This window comes from Ciconia boyciana, chromosome 15, assembly GCF_034638445.1.
Source record: "Ciconia boyciana chromosome 15, ASM3463844v1, whole genome shotgun sequence".
Taxonomy (NCBI): Eukaryota; Metazoa; Chordata; class Aves; order Ciconiiformes; family Ciconiidae; genus Ciconia; species Ciconia boyciana.
The window spans coordinates 5,820,100-5,827,086 of NC_132948.1; the positions used below are offsets into that span (position 1 = coordinate 5,820,100).

The following is a 6,987-nucleotide window of genomic DNA, read 5'->3' on the forward strand; positions in this document are numbered from 1 at the left end:
GAATTAAGCAGGAGAAAACGCTGTTGCCAGGCTGAATGATACTCTCCTATTCCATCCTCCTGCCTCTCCTCAGACTCTACTGCTGTGCTCTGGAGGTTCACCTGAAAAAGATGCATCTCTGGTTATACAGCTTCTCACTGTCTCCTCCACCTTCACACGCGACACTTCTGTGCTCTTCCTGTCACTGTATTTAACGCTGCTCTTTTGCCGAGGCTTTTAAAGGTCTCTGTAGAAACCACGACCACCTTCTACTGTGATACCCTTGACTGTGCTTGTGAGAATGACTGGTTTGTGCATACGGTTTGAACTTAGCTTGTTATTGTTTGAGTAAATAAGGCGTAACCGGTGCGGGTGCTGGAGAGTGGAATGGCTGGCATTCTAGCCACTGTTGAAAGGTCTCAGCATAATACATCGTAAATATCTGCTTTTGCAAGTCAGAAACCAGGAGGTCGTCTTTTGCCGTTTTGCAGTCGATCCAGATCAAGAATAGCACTAACCAGAACTTAAGGTTTTTTTAATATTTGGGATCATTCAGTTAAATCATTAACAATGTGTTAAAAGTTGAGATGATCTTACGTAGGAGAAAAACTTCAGAGGAACGTCAGACTCGGCTGCTGCAATGGAGAAGTCTAAAAAGCTTGTGTTGTTTCCCTGGACTCCGTAGGTATGTTCACAGCCTGGTGTTTGTCTTCTCTGGAGTACAGATTTCCATGCGATGTTAATAAACATTCATAGCCAACTCTGCATAGTGTCTTATCATCAGATATTCACAGTGACAAGTTACATTTCAGAGAAAAACACCAGCAAGAAGAGGTAAGGTGCATGCAGCAAGCCTGATAACCCCGTCTCAAACTATTTTGTAAGCCTGTAGCTTTCAAGAAAAAGCTGGGAAGTGCTAGCCCGGTACTGCAGCTGCATCTTGTGACCTCTTCAGTAGCTCTTGCTTTTTTACTATTACGTAGCAAAACTGAGCATCCCCTGCTATACTGGCAGTCTGCTTCCTACAAACTGAATTACAGCCCGGGTGCCGCAGCAGCAGCACTATTCCTGTCTGTGGCGAGATGCGTACAATGCCAATGAACGTAGGTGCTGCACATCCTTTCTAATGCGAGGGTGGGCCACGAGCAGCCGCTGCGTGAGACAGCTCTTCTGCATGAGACAGCTTTTCGTATTGATGTGAGGCCACAACAACCTACGGTCCCTTATTTCATTACGTGTTTAGAAATAAGTCCTTCCTACCACTTGAGCTGGGAGGGGGTTGCTGGGTTGCTTTACTGTGGCACATTTCCATTATCAGAAGGGACAAATGCCTTGCAGTCTGAGTGGGCTGCAAGGGACTGTGATTTATCTCTGCATCTGAAAATGGAGGCTGCTTCCTGCCCACCCTTGCACGAATCCCCAGCAGTACACACCCTCCACCACCTGTAACTGAGCCTGGCCTCCCTCTGTCCAGCGCTGACCTCCCGGGTAATTTTCCAGCTGGGGACCACTGCTTTTAATGCTGAACTTCTCCAGGGGCTGGCACAGCTCTCCCCTCGCTGCAGTCAGGACTCGGGTTTTGTACCAGGAGCACCCAGCACAGCAGCTACCTAAAGCTCCAGCAACAGCCCAGTTTACTCAGCAAAAGGTCAACGGTAACGAAAAACAAGCAGTAACTCAAGCTGGGTTTCTTTCTGGCTTACCTGCATACAGGCTTTCACTAATTTAAATTTGAACTAGTTTAGTTAGCTCAGTCCAACAACAGGCAGCGTAACGCTTAAGTTTTAGGTGCAAGCTAGCTGGGATGAGCTGGGCTTACCCGTTTGTCACCCTCATTTAATTAAAAGGTTTTATTTCTAAACCAGTACAATAGTGAACATCCCTGTAGATTCAGCCACATGAGCTTTAGCTTACACCTGTAGGAAATGTGCCTAAATATACTCAAATGAAATGCTGCCACAGCAAATGAACACGTTTCCTTGTAATTGTTTGCATGATTTACAATCGTGTGGATTGTGCACGTAGGAAAGCTCTTCAGGTTGGTATTCACCAGCAAGGATGGCTCACCTTGGAGCAGCTGTAGCAGTTTCTGTCCCCTACACTGTCCCCTCTGCCTTTTTTTAGAGGGCAGATCAGCTGCTCTAGTAGCAGCTGTTGAACCACAAGTCACAGCTCAGTGTGGTAAGGTAAAGCAGTTCCAATTTCAGGTTACCTTAATACCCTGAGCTGCAAACGGTGGCAGTCACTGTGCAAACAGCTGAGCCCTCCTGCACCCGGCCTGCGACTCCAAGAGGGACAGGCAGGCGGCAGGGAAAGAAACCATCACAGCTGCTCAGGCCCACAGTGAGCCTCCTGCTCCGAAATTTGAGCCCTGGGAGCTTCCTACAGCCAAAGTTGCACCAATCATTGTAACTTATTAACCCAGACTGTCGTGTGCCCACCTTGAGTCAGGTTATCAACGCACTGCTCCAGCTGGACCACCCTCCGTGAGAGCAGCCTGGGAACCCAGCGCCCACCCCTGTGACTTGCACCCATCTCCGCTTCGCGGGGGTTCTTGCTCCACACCAGCACAACCTTTGGGAGCTAAAAGCTGAGCTACTGCCCCTGTTCAGTGGTGTAATGGCTGCTCACCGGGGGAGCCCAGCAGCCCCTCGTGCGCTAGACACAGCCACACCTGCAGAAGATGCCATCCTCACTGCTTCTGAGGCAGGCAGGGGGAGCGAGGGACGATGGGGAATTAACACAGCGCTCTCCTCAGATAACCTTCCCAGCACCTGCTATCTTCATTCCAGGCATTTTGTAACTAGAACCCTCCCTGCACGAGTTATTAGTCTAACCCGCCGCTGGCGCACCAGACAATCGGGATCAGAGCTAAATCTGGGGTATCCACAGGGAACCGGCTCCTGCTTTGTACGTCCTGGCTGGTCCAACAAGGGCAGCTGAAAGTCAGCGCTGAAAAATCCTCCACTTGTAATCTTGCAGTTGGTCTAGAAATTAAGCACTAAAGCACAAGAGAAAGCATGGATCCCAGGGATTGTTAACGCCCCTCCACTGTACTGTTTCCCGGTCTGCGCTATCTAATGAATCCTCTCCAGACCCTGGGGCAGTGAGAGCTCTCGCTCGCTCGCTCGCCTGCATGTCAGAGGGCAGCAAGGGCAGAAAGGCAGCGCTGGACGTGCTGCTTTGCCTTTGCCTTCCCCCAGCTGCCCCTGCGGGCTGCCCCAGCACCCAAGATTAGGCTGACTCGGGGGGGAGCGGTGAGTCAGAGGGGAGGATGCTATTTTGAAAAGACAGAAGGGACTGACATAAGTGAACAACAGGAGCTCGTTTGAAACTCTTGGCACTCGACTCCCGTTCAGCCCACCACCGCTCGGCAGCCAAGCCAGGCAACGAGACCCCAGGGATGCTCCTGACAGAAGAAGTGATAAACCCAGCCAGGTCTTAGAGCACACTGTCACTATCCTTAATTTGTCATTAAAAACGTAAAAATCAAACTTGCCCATTTTTCATTACTGTGAAGTACCCCAGGTAGTTTACAGACTTACAGGCCCCGTGTGTTGCCAGACTCTAATCCCAGGGTTTTTAAATGTATTTTATCTTACTTTACTAATTTGATCTGGATTATGAGGTAGTTCAGGGGACTCTCACTGGGACTTCTCCATGCTGAATCCATTTCTGTAATCTTGGGCTGCCTCCTTTTTGCCCTCATCTTGTGACCAGTGATCCACTAACCTTGAAGAGAAACAGCTTTTCTCTTTCCAGGTATCACAGCTGGTGATCTGGCTCCAAGTCTGCAGTGACGGTGGATACACACACAGCACTGGGCTGGCTTTCTGCTGAGCATCCAGCCTAACGCACTGCATGGCACAAAGGAAACGTAATTCATCAGACTTGGTCGTCTTTATATAAGAAAGAGCCATATCCCTCAAAGACCAAATACCTCCCACTGCCCCCAACCACCTGGAATAGTTGTGGCTACTCAGCACTTTGGAGAATGAGATCTAAAATTAACAAAGATAATTTCCCTGCAAGAAATAGCACCTCGGCCTGGACATGGGACACATCGGGGGAGTCTGAAACGGAAAGGCTAAAATTGGCTCTGGTCTGGAATTCTGCTGAATGGGCTAACACAGGTCTGACCAACACATGAAGGATATTGGCACTATTGGAAACCTCTGTCCAAGATCATCCCAAAGTGCAGGACGTACCCCAGCAGCAACATAAAGGTTACTTCCAGTGCTCAGTAGCAGCTCCTGCCTGTATGGGGCTGAGTGACCCACCTTCACTGTCACTAGTGACCATCTGATCAAGGCAGAGGTAGGCGATGGGATGGGAAACAGCTCTCCAACCGCTGGGACAAGGTGCTGGGTTTCTAGCAAGGGTTTGTGCTGTACAGCAATGGTAGCCCACAGACCTCCACAGCAGCGTTTGTGGTATCAATGCTGGCCTAAATTTAAATAGACAAAAATAAAGACACATTGGAGAGCAGCCTAGGAACAGAAAGCGTGCACAGTCCTTGACGGGGCAGTAAAGATGTAGGACTTTCATCTGTCAAGTGTGCAGGGCTCATGCCTCCCTCGCTGCAGCGCCCTGATTTCAGCTGCATGTCGCAGTCCCGCAGCCCAGCAGCAGCAGGGCATTGAAACAGCTATGGAAAAGAGAGGGGAGCGGAGGGAGGAGATTATGTACCTGGAGAAGGACAGGTTGATTTAACACCCCTCCCTGCTGCCAAATGCTCCGTGGGCTCTGTAGTCATCACCCAAAATAGAGCCATAGCCTGTGCCTCCTCCAAGAGACAGCCCCTGCTGGAAACATGTCAGGGCATTGCTGGGGCAGTGACTTGCAGCACAGGGAGCCACCTTGGGAGCTGCTGACACCGCACCCCACTGTACCTGGCTCCTTTCCCCCACCACTCAAGCTGCCTGTTGATGCTTGCTATAGCCTGGGAACCTGACACAAGGCTCAACCCAGCAATGAATGTAGGCAGGGGTTGGGCAGAAAGGAGGAAAGGTCCTGCGTTAACCTTGGGGTGCAAGTCAGAAAGCCACCGCACATGGCTGTCATCTAACACCCAAGACACCTTGACACAAGGGGTCCCTCCCAGTCCAGCCCCAGCCAAGCAGAGGCTGAGTGGTTCCGAGGCAGCCCCTGCGGCAACCTGGTCTCTCCAGGACCGGCCACGCTGCCCTGGGAGCTCTCTTGCGCTTCCCAACGCAAAGAAACGTCCTCCCCACGGAGAGCAGCTCGTCCTGGGTAACCACCTCCTCCTTCACTTGTTTTGCTGCCAGGGTCCCTCTCGAAACGTGAGCTGCTTCAGCCCCAACTTGCCCTACACTCAGCCTCCAGCAGCACCTGAACAAGACCAGTCACGCAAAACCCCTGCTCCAGACACGTCGCGACAGCACAGGAGCTTGTGTGCTTTAATCACAAAGCAGCGACGCGGCCGGTTTCTTGGGTTTCCCCATACTCTCCATCGCCTTGGGATGCCCTCGGTGGGGCTTCCAGGCCTCAAAACCTTTGCAGCAAACACACTGCAGGCGGCCACAGCTCTGCCCCAGCCGTCCCCTCGCAGGTCACACGCAGTCACTGGGTGGCACTGTGCCCCAGCCTGTGCAGCCGCCCGGCTCCATCCTTGTCCTCCGCTCGGGGTGTCCGGGAGGAACCCCCAGCTGGGGCAGGGGGCCAAGGCCTCCTGGCCAAAGCGCACCCATGTGTGGCAGCCAGCCCCGCTCGGCCGCGGCCACGCTGGAAGCAGATGGGGAACCCCCGGGAGCCCGCAGGGAGGTGACCCCCAGCTCCCAAACCACGGGCTCCCGCTGCCTCCCCACCAGGCTTTCTTTCCCCACTACAGTTAAGTTTTCTTTACCGTGGTAAAAGGAGATCAACTGCGTCTTTACAATATCCTCCTCCATAAAACTAATAGGCCAGGCAATTGGTACAGCCCTGTGAAGTACTTTATAGTCTGGACTCAAGGAGTCAGCACCGCAGCTCACAGGCCATCCCAAGCCCAAATCCCAGGAATTGCAGCGTTATTTCTCCTTGCCATCCGCCCTTTCGGGCTGGGAGCAGGGTGAGGATGAGCACAGTGCCCCGCCGCCTGCCCAGCTTCACTTGGGCCTGTCTCCCACCACCCAGAGCCTCGCTCGACTCCAGCAGCACAGGGCTGCTAGGACCATCCGCAGGGATCAGGGTTTCTTCTTTCCAGGGCACTGTGACACAGCTCTGCCCCGATTCCAGGAGCTTTTACACCATCAGGGTGAGTCAAGGACCAAGACACTGGGCCCAGCTCTGGCCAGGCAGGTTTCTTTGTAAACACTTTGCCGTTTGCTTCATTTGCAATTGAAAGCCAGAGGCCTCCTCACCCTTGGGAGGACCAGACAGCCCTTCTTGACACGATGATGGCAAAAGCCACTCGGCTCTGTGAAGGTCCCTTCCCTCCACATTGACAGCCCCGTGTCTGTTTGGGAAGCTGGCGGTGACACATTTGGTGTAACCTGGAGCCCCATTTGGAGGGTACCTGTTGGGGTTTGAGGGATCGGTTTTGCTTCGCACGTTGCTGGGACCCGGCAGATCTCAGTGGTGCGCTCCAAATGTATGTCAGCCTGAACCCGGTCCTGGCTCCAGCGGTGGCTGGGTGTACGACCTTGGGGAAAGAGATAACCAAATGGAGCAGAGGGTGCCTACCTTCCTTCTTCCTGATGCATAAAAGCAGCCTGAGAAAAGTTTCCTTTAATCGCTCCCCCTACATTAGACCTTCCAGGGAAAATTAGCACAGATGCAACGTCAGTGGCACCGAGGGAATGGACCCTGAATGACTCAGAAGGGGGTTAATTAGTTTGTTGAAATCCTTCTCTCTTTAGTTGCCACCTATAGCTCCAAGACCTGACACACAGTTGGGAAAAAGGATCTCTTTGCTGAAAATCAATGCTCTTTAGAGGTAAGAAGAGCTAAAGGTCCTCCATGGAGTATACTGTTGGGAAATAAAGTGGAGGAGAGTATTCCTCTGCC

General features: G+C 52.2%; 1 long non-coding RNA gene across 1 annotated transcript; it reads right to left on the reverse strand.

The window, feature by feature from the left end:
* Positions 1-19: 19 nt before the first annotated feature.
* On the reverse strand, positions 20-6,613 carry LOC140659734 (uncharacterized). Its single transcript, XR_012045205.1, has 3 exons — positions 6,497-6,613; positions 4,260-4,426; positions 20-3,836 (listed from the first exon to the last, which is right to left on the reverse strand). It is a non-coding gene; the product is annotated as an uncharacterized lncRNA (long non-coding RNA).
* Positions 6,614-6,987: the final 374 nt, after the last annotated feature.